Genomic DNA, 6735 nt, shown 5'->3' with positions numbered 1-6735 from the left:
CTAAGAGTTTACTAATCCGGCTAGATCAATTCTATAATCCATTAGTCAAGTCTTATGAATATCTACAACTTTATAGAATGAACCGGAAGCTGATTCGGACCATAAGGGGTCCAAATCATCAATTTAGGAAAACTAGTCTTAAGCTCAAGTCCATTAAACCGGCCCATTAACACAAGGCCTGGCCTAACTGGGTCAACTAACGGTCACTAACAATCAATAGGTTCAATTAACAGTTAACGTCAGTCAAACGTTAGGTCAACAGTCAAATGGTCAATTGGTCAGATCTCTGAGTCGAATCTGGGTTAGACTGTGAAAAAACGGGGGTCTAACAACACCACCCAATATTTCTCTTAGCAATCTGTATGGACTAACTCCGAAATACTTTGCTAGAGAATCAACTAGACAGTCAAACTCAATCTAGATAAAAGTATCTCAAGGAGTTAATATCTCTCTCTTGATTTGATTTTTACTCAAGCTAAAATCAATAGCGAGTCTTTATCAAATACAAGGAATAACTTGGACGGTACCAAAGACCAATGTCCAAGGATCAATCAATATCAATCAACAACCAAAGGTAAGATTTCCAATTGATGATCACGAATGCACAACCTGTATTATTTAAATTATATAAAATATGATGCGGAAAAGAAATAACACAGACGCCAGAAGTTTTGTTAACGAGGAAACCGCAAATGCAGAAAAACCCCGGGACCTAGTCCAAATTGAATACACACTGTATTAAGCCGTTACAAACACTATCCTACTCTAATCTAACTTCAGACTGGACTATAGTTGAACCCAATCAGTCTCCCCCCGATCCAAGGTACAATTGTACTCCTACGCCTCTGATCCCAGCAGGATGCTGCGCACTTGATTCCCTTAGCTGATCTCACCCACAACCAAGAGTTGCTGCAACCCAAAATCGCAGACTTGATAATGAACAAATCTGTCTCACACAGAAAAGTCTATCAAAGGATAAATCTGTCTCCCACAGATAAACCCTAGGTTTTTTTTCCGTCTTAAGATATAAAATCAAGGTGAACAGGAACCAATTGATAATCCGGTCTTATATTCCCGAAGAACAACCTAGATTAATCAATCACCTCTCTATAATCCTTCCTGACTACACAGGCGGTTTGTCGAGGAATCACAAACAGTGAGATGAAGATGTTTGTGACTTCTTTATCTTGCCTATCGGAGAACTCTCACGATCTCAAGCCAATCAAAGATTGCACTCGTACGATAGAAGATCCAAGATCAGATCACACAACTACGATAAAAGAAGTATCGGTCTGGCTTCACAATCCCAATGAAGTCTTTAAGTCGTTAACCTGGTTTTAGAGAAGAAAACCAAAGGTTAAAGGAGAATCGACTCTAGCGAGCGCACTAGTATCACACAGACGTGTGGGGATTAGTTTTTCACAATGCTAGATGTCTCCTTTATATAGTCTTCAAATCAGGGTTTTGTCTTAGTTACAAAGCAATCAATATTCACCGTTAGATGAAAACCTGATTTAGATTCAAGCTAATATTTCTCAACCGTTAGATTGAAAACTTAGCTTGTCACACACACTTGGGTAGACATTTACTGGGTTTGTGAAAACCATGCCCAAACGTGTACGTGTATTGTAGTTGCAGGAAATCCTACACTACACTCCTCATATGATTTCATTATTACTCAACTCATTTTTAGATTTACACTCTTAATTTTATTGATCAATCTTTGAATTTTCTTACAAGAAAAGATAAAGGAATCAAGAATGACCTCTGCTCTAGACTTACTCTCTCCTATTTATTTGTTTCTTACTCAAAAAGATCTCTCTCCTTTCTTTACAACTTGAACGACTATTTATAGGGAAATACATAGTGGATGACAGCTAATCTGTCCTTTATTTTCGGATATGGCTTGAGAAATTCTCGCAATCTTACAAATGTTAATCTCGCAAACTCTCTAATTTTCGCAGGATCATCACATCTTTCTCATGATTTTAGCTGAAGTCGTTTATTATATCATTTCTGAAATTGTTCTGCGACGCTGTTGTGTTGTGTTGTTGATAATTTCGCTGAAATATTGTCGTTGCGAGATTCTGATCCTACATCTTTCCTCTTCTCATATCTTCTCTGCAAAGTAGAGAATGATGTGAGAAACGCCGCAGCTGTTCATCTCTTCATATTCTGCATTTATCACACGTATTCTTTCTTCCATCCGTTTCTTGACACGCCTTCTGTAACCGCTGCTTTTCAACCGCTCACGTCTTTTCGTCTTAATGGTGTTTATTTCTTCGAGTAAAAAATCTCCTTTTATATACTCTTTTTACTCTTCTTTCCACTTTCTTTTTACTTTCTCTTCTCTTTTTATTTTCTCATCTCTGCAACTCTGTTATTCTTCTGCAAGTTCTGCTACTGTAATTTTCCCCCCTTCAATCTTCTTACTCTTCATTCATTCCCATATTATATATTCAAATATGCCTCCAAGTGGTCATAGACATGAGCAAAATTTAAAAGATGTCTAAAAAGATCTTGCTAAAAAAGGTTTCACACTTTCTACCATTCCTGGTGAAAGTGCCGAGTCAATTCTTTCTGTCAAACTTTTCTCTAATCAGTATTGTGATGATCAATCAATCATAATTTCGTTAGGTCAGATTCTCGCAGGTCTCCCCATTCTTCTTTATGATCCAGATATTCCTCTATTCTATGAAATTCTCGCTCACTCGGGATTTTCGCGAGCTATATTCCAACTGAGTGGGGACTGCATCCGTCTGATGATAGAGTTCGCTAACCGTGGTGCTGGTAAAGGATCTCTATATTCCAAAGAACTTAGGGATCCTAAATTCGCAGACCTAGAGATAATTGCTGAGAAATACACAGTAGCGAGTTTCTTTGAGAACTATGAAATGATCTCCATGAAGAAAGGGAATACTCGCTGGGGTATTCGCTTAAAAAGGAAAGATAACATTGATGAAGCTAAAATTCTCATGCAAGACATTTACTGGCATTCTGGTAAGAACGCAACTCCTCGCCAATCCAAAGATGATAAATGGTGTGTTTTTCCTTTAATGCTAAAAGGACCTTACATTGCTGAGTCAAATCTTCTTCCTGAGAATCTCGCTGCTTATCAACCTTGGGTTTTCTCTTGGCCCGAGAAGGAGAAAGAGGTATGTTTCTTCCCGTTTAACTCACTTTATATTTCTTTATTTGTCTTTATTATTTTGTTCGCTAACTCTTGTGACATTCTGCAGATCCAAAAACTGAAAGATAGTTATAACAGGACTGGGAAAGCTAGTACTCTGTTAGCTCTTCGCTCATACACAGATGAGGTAAGAAATTTTCTCTTATGATTTTAAATAGTATACTATTGCTTCCATTTCTTATTTCTATCTGTGTGTGAAGATTATTGCTGAAATAGAAGAACCTGCTGATGTTGCGAAGACTGGTGATAAAGGCAAAGGTGCTCTTCGCAGAGAAAAATCAACTGATCCTCCTTCAAAGAAAAGGAAAGTCCGTTCTTCTTCTCCTTCAAATATTCCTCCTCATGAAAATTCCGAAAGTGACAAGGATGATGAGGACAATGATGATCTTGCCGCAAGTGAAGATTTTCCACCTGAATCTTCTATGGCTAAGCTCTCTGGCCTCTTTTCTGATTCTCTACAAGGAATGAGAGATAACCAATTCGCTAATACCTGCAAAGCTCTCGCTACAATTTGCGATGTCCCTTTGCTGGATGGTGATAGTTCTCTTCGTGGAATTTCTAGATCAGTGACTCCCGACTTCTTGCATTCCCTCAATAGTCTGGTATACTTTTATCCTTTTATTTCTTCATTGTCATAACTCAAAATTTCTTTCAATATTAATATTTTTTTATATTTTCTCGCAAGCTGGAAAAGCTTCTTTCGCTGTTTCCTCGGACCTAGAGAGGAGACGCGAAAATCTTGAAAAGAATAATCTTTAATTTCGCACAAAGAATGAAGAATTGGAAGCTGAAGTTAAAGTTCTTCGCGAGAAAAATAGACAACTAGAAATTGATTCTTCTTCGTATAAGAACAAAATCTCTAATCTTCAGCAAGCTAATAATCAGCTTTACGGTATGTTATTTTTCTCTTTTCCCTTCATTCATTCATCCTGTTGTTTTATCTTATTAAATGATCTTTTTTGCAGACATTTATGGTCTTTCTGATGAAGCTACCCTTCTTCGTTCATTTCCTAATGCCTTGGATAATGATACCCTTCTTGAGCGTCTTAACAATTCCTTAAATAGTTTCTCAAATGATAGAATTTCATCTCTTTCTCTAAATGAGCTTAGATCTAAATTTCGCCTCTTAGAAATTGACCATAGATCTAGTTTAGGCTTAGCCAACTGATTTAAGCGTCTCTTTATTGATTCTAAAGAGAAAACCAATGAGTTAAGAACCAAAATTATCGGTCTCATAGATGATAAGGATCTCATCTCTGATCAAGGTGCTAAGGCTTTGGCGAAATTCCAAGAGACTCTTCTTGAAGTTCAACTTGAACGAGATGAAGCTAGCCGCAAGAACATCGAACTCTGCGAAAGGGAAAATCAAATTCGTTCTCGTATTCTTATAAGTAATAAGGATGATTTTGTTTGGGATGCGAAAATCTTAGATGATGCTAGAAAAGGTTTACATGTAAATGTTAGTCTCCAAGTTGAGCATACATCCTTGATTAGAGATATGATTTCTGACAGAGAAGGTTACTAACTGCTCTTCTTTACTAATTTTTTGCTTCTTATGAATTTTCATCAAGTTAATAATTGATTGTCTTTTGTTCGCAGATTCTGAAAGTAGATATCGTGAAAAGATTGAGGAACTCGAAGCTGAAAAGGAGGAGCTCGCAAAGAATCTTTCTTCTCGCAACGACAAGTATTCTAGACTAAAGCTACAAATCAAGATCATTGTTACGAATTTTAAGAATGATGTTATGCATTTTCGCAATCAAACTATCCAAATGGTTTGTGACGATCATAATATCCCTCATTCTGATTATCCTTGTCTCTTGGAAGAGATCCCACAGAATACTCCCAGTCTGATTATTTCTGATAGCGAAGCTGATGATGAAGGTTCTGATGGTGATGAAGATTCTGACGCAGACGAAGAAGGGAACAAGTCTGATGAAGATAATGAAGGATCAACTAAGAAGTAGTCTTTGTTTCTTTCTTTGATTCTCTGTAATACTTGTACATTTATTCCTTTTTTCGGTATATTTGTGTTTCTTTCATTTTGACCTGCATTCATTAAAACAATTCTTCCTTGCAACAAAGTTAATCAATATAATCATTAATTTTTGAATCTTTGTGTAAATATATCATATAGAAACAAATAACATTTTCTAATTTCATTCATTCCCATACTTGCCTCTGTTATTTGTATCCAAATGAGAGATTTTATAAATTTTTCTTATTTTATGCCTCAATTTCGCAGTTAATTATGTGTAACTTCGCAATCTTATGCGAAGTGAATTTTGATTCTTTTCAAAATCTCATTCCTGTGTGGTCTTATTTTTCCTTCCTAATTAAAGGTCTTATTATGCCACCTCTTGTCATTGCGACAAAATCGCAGGACGTCCTTGCACTTTCATGCAAAAACCCATTGATCTTGCCTTAACTTTTTCTTTTGTATTGTGGCCTCTTCAGGAATGTTGCACAATATGACAGGCCTAAATATTCTTGCGAAAATAAATCCCCATGACATTGCCGTCTTGCGACGAAATCGCAGGACGTCTTCGCACTTTCATGCGAAAACCCATTGATCTCGTCTTATCTTCGCACTTTGTATTATTGCCTCTTCAGGATTGTTGCACAAATATGATAAGCCTTAATACCCTTGCGAATAAAAAGCCTCATGACATTTGCATCTTAAGACACTTATCAGCTCCCTAATGGAGGGTGTCTCCCTTATCTCCCCCTGGTTTCCCCTTCAAGGAGGCGTACTTATACCATACAAGGTTAGATCCTCCCATCCAGTCTTAATAACAACCAGTTGTTTTCGCAGCCTCTTATCCATTTTACCTATAGGGATTATAGTTACGAGACTGCGCCCTAAGTGGGGTTTTCTTCAGGCCGAGTGCAGTATAAGCCAAGACTTGTCAAGAATGGCAAGGTGCGCTTCAAACGCCCCTGGCACTCTTGACTCAACCGTGTACCTCGGCTCCTTGATCATATGTGCACTCCTTGGGAGAGTCCTTATTCCTTAGTCGCCCAACCTAAGTCATATGCTTAAGCTGAGAATCCAAGGTGCCTCTCCCGGATGGGCTTTATTGACCCCAAATCTGCATGACTCATGTTCCGGTGGCGGTGTAGCCTTTCCCTGAGCCATGCAACAGGTACCCCCTTATATGACGTACTTTAGGTCTTACATTTGCCTCTTGCGAAATTGCATTCGCGAACTAGGGTGTACGTCATAAAGGTTTGCCCCTTTCTCTTTTGTCATTTTTCTCTGATTGTCTTCTGTAAAATTTATTATCTCTGCGAGAGTCTCGCATATCATCATATTGTATTTGCATTTCGCAATCTCAATTTTGCCACTCAATAAAATGCATTTTTGAGAATTTTACTTATTGCGAGAGTGACGCAACAACTTAATCATTCATACATTTCTTGTTTTTATTACCTTTGCCATCCTCTGCTTCTTTTTTATTTTCTGTTACTGCTTCCTTGGTAGTGGTATGTTCATCAATTTTATTTTGAGCTAGAATTAGTTTCGCAACATCTTTTCTTCTTTT

Source organism: Papaver somniferum, chromosome 1 (assembly GCF_003573695.1).
Source record: "Papaver somniferum cultivar HN1 chromosome 1, ASM357369v1, whole genome shotgun sequence".
In the NCBI taxonomy this organism is placed as follows: Eukaryota; Viridiplantae; Streptophyta; class Magnoliopsida; order Ranunculales; family Papaveraceae; genus Papaver; species Papaver somniferum.
The sequence above is the reverse complement of the archived record's forward strand: the minus strand, read 5'-3'. Positions refer to the sequence as shown.